The sequence below is a fragment of the Cynocephalus volans genome, chromosome 9 (assembly GCF_027409185.1).
Source record: "Cynocephalus volans isolate mCynVol1 chromosome 9, mCynVol1.pri, whole genome shotgun sequence".
Taxonomy (NCBI): domain Eukaryota; kingdom Metazoa; phylum Chordata; class Mammalia; order Dermoptera; family Cynocephalidae; genus Cynocephalus; species Cynocephalus volans.
The window spans coordinates 127904891-127908384 of NC_084468.1; positions in this window are offsets into that span (position 1 = coordinate 127904891).

The window sequence follows — 3494 nt, forward strand, 5'->3', positions numbered from 1 at the left end:
GAAAAACAGGATAAAATTTGTAATTTAGAATAAAATTGTTTTTTAGTGAAATAATGCCACATTTCAATGTGTTTCCTTTTTTAAACTATCAATGTAATTATAAACACCATGTCAGCATCCCTGTGTTATGAACTGTCAAAAATCAAAGACAAAGAATCTTGAAAGCAGCAAGAAAAAAAATCAAAGAAGATTCTCATATATGAGGGAACCACAATAAAACTATCAGTAGATTTCTCAGCAGAAACTGCAGGTAAGGAGAGAGTGGGTTGATATATTCAAAGTGCTGAAGTAAAAAAAGAAAAGTTAGCCAAGAATGTTTACCCTGCAAAACTATTTTTCAGAAATGAAGGAGAGATAAAGACTTCACCACACCAACAAAAAGCTGAGGGAGTTCATCACACTAGATCTACCTTACAGAAATGCTAAAGAGAGTTCTTGAAGCTAAAATGAAAAGATAATTAGTAACATAAACATATGAATGTATAAAACTCACTGGTAATAGTAAGTACATATTCAAATTCATAATACTCTACTACTGGAGTGACACCACCAAGTCAGAGGACTAGATGATCCCTGGCATAACTCCCATTCACAAGAGAGAAACTTACAATATTAGAACACAAAACCACCATGCTGAAACCACTGGAATTCAGGAAAAGAGAAGGAGAGACCCACTGAGTTCACAAAGGCATGGAAGGCCATGGCAAGGGATCCCTCTGACCAGTCCCACACCCAGCTGCTCCCCAGGCCAGTGTGGCACAGTGCTTGGAGCAACTACCTGCAGACAGCACTTTTTGCATGAAGCTACTTGGAGCCTGCAAGGGAGAAGGTTGTTGTGACCACTGGCAGAAACAATCAAAAAATCACTCTGGAGTGCCCTAAACCAATTCCCAGACCAGTGTAATTACTCATGAGACCCCCTGAACCTATATAGGAAGGAGGAGGCACAGAGGACAGGAGGACAGAATCACTCTGTAGAGCCCCATCCCCCACCTTCATGACCAGCCAAGAATTGCACACTGAGAAGGCCAATGGATGTGCTGTCCCAAAGGTGAGAGGAGAGATTAGAAGGTGGGTGTCTGATTTGCCCAGAGGTCTATGAGTCTTCATGGGGGACTCATGCAGGACTTGCCCCATGGGAAATGTTTGGAGTGCCACAAGTGGGAGTGCTGACCCACCAAGGGTGCATTGGAGTGCAGCATTGGCATCTGAGCTGCCACCCATCCAGAATGGGAACAACACAGTGGAGACCAGTCATTATGATACAATTACAGGGGGCACAGTTTTCAGGAAAGAAACAGTTCTGGACCAGATTTTCCATACAGCCCAGTTGCTTTTGTGGAGTCCTCAGAGGACCTGAAAGTGACTAAAAGGCTGACAAATAAAAACTAAGGGAATTCATCAACACTAGATATGCCTTAAAAGAAATACTGAAGGAAGCTCTTCAGGTTGAAAGAAAATAATGCTAAAGTGCAGTAACAACAAAATAAATTTGAAGGTACAAAATTCACTAGTAAAGTAAGAACACAGACAAACTCAGAATACTCCAGTGTTGTAACTGTGGTAAATAAACCACTTATATACTTAGTATGAAGACTAAAGGGAAACCTAATAAGATTATAATAAATACAAGAACCATAGAAGAGATAGGCAATATTAAAAGATGTAAATTGAAACAAGAAAAAGTCAAAAAGTTGGGAGGAATAATGACAAAGTACAGAGTTGGCTTTGTTTTCTTCTTTTTTCTTAGCAATAAAACTATAACATATTTTTGGTAAGCATCATGGTAACCATAACATAAAAACCTATAATAGACATACTAAAAGTAAATAGTGAGAAATCAAAATATGCTATTAGATAAAATCACTTAATCACAACAGAATGCAGGAAGACCAGAAAAAATATAAAAGGATCCATAAAACTACCAGAAAAACAGTAACAAAATGGCAGTAACAAGTTCCTATATATCAATAATAATTCTAAATGTAAATGGATTAAATTCCCCAATTAAAAGACACAGAGTGGCTGAATGGATTATTAAACAAGAACCAAGGCTGGATGTTTAGCTCACGTGTTTAGAACGATGCTGATTGCACCAAGATCACTGGTTTAGATCTCTGTACTGGTCAGTCACAAAAAAATAAAAATAAAAGAAAGATATAATTTTTTTTTAAAAAAAGAACCAATAATATGCTATCCAAAAGAAACTCACTTCACCTATAAGAACACATATCTACTGAAAGTGGAGGGATGAAAAAAAGATATTTTATGCAAAAGGAAACTAAAAAAGAGAGGAGTAGTGATACTTACACCAGATAAAATAGACTACAAATTAGGGAAAGTATAAAAAAAGATAAGGAAGGTCATTATATAATGATAAAGGTATCAGTTCAACAACAGGACATAGCAAATCTAAATATATGCACACCCAACTCCAGACCACCCAAATATATAAAGCAAATACTATTAGATCTAATGGGAGAGAAAGACATCAACACAGTAATAGTTTGGAACTTTAATACTCCACTTTCTGCAGAGGACAGATCATCAGGCAATATTAACCAAGAAACATCAGTTACTTCCCACTCTAAACCAATTGGACCTAACAGACATTTATAGAACATTCCATCCAACAGCTGCTGAATACACATTCTTCTCAGCTGCACATAAAACATTTTGTAGAATAGGCCATATGTTAAGTCACAAAACTAGTCTTAATAAATTTTTAAATATTGAAATTGTATCAAAAATCTTATCCAACCACAATGAAATAAAATTAGAAATCAATAATAGAAGGAACATTCATAACTGAACAAATACATGGAAATTAAACAACATGATTCTAAATAATGAATGGGTCAAAGAAAATATCAAAAAGGAAAAACAAATTCCTGGATTCTAATGAAAATAAAAGTACAAAATACTACAAAAGTACAAAATACTACAAAGTCACTACAGCAAAAGTGACTCTAAGAGGGAAGTATATAGCTAAATATCTCCAACAAAAAAGTAGAAAGACTTCAAATAAACAACCTAACATTGCACCTCAATGACCTAGAAAAACAAGAACAAACCAAAATTAGTAGGAGAGAAATAACAAAATTAGAGCAGAAATAAATGAATCAGAGATTTTAAAAAACAGTACAAAAGATCAATAAAATGACAAGTTGGTTTTTCAAGGAGATAAACAAAATTGATAAACCTTTAGCTAGACTAACAAGAGCAAAAAAGAGGAGAGACGACAAATAAAAGCAGAAATGTAAAGGGAGACATTACAACTGATACCACAGAAATACAAAAGGTCATAAGAGACTATTACAAGTGATATTTTAACAAGCAGGAAAACCTAAAATGGACAAATTCCTGCACATATACAACTTACCAAGGTTAAATCATGAAAAATTAGAAAACCTAAACAGACTGACAATGAATAATGAGATTGAAATGATAATAAGAAGTCTCTCTGAAAAGAAAACTCCAGGACCAGATGGCTT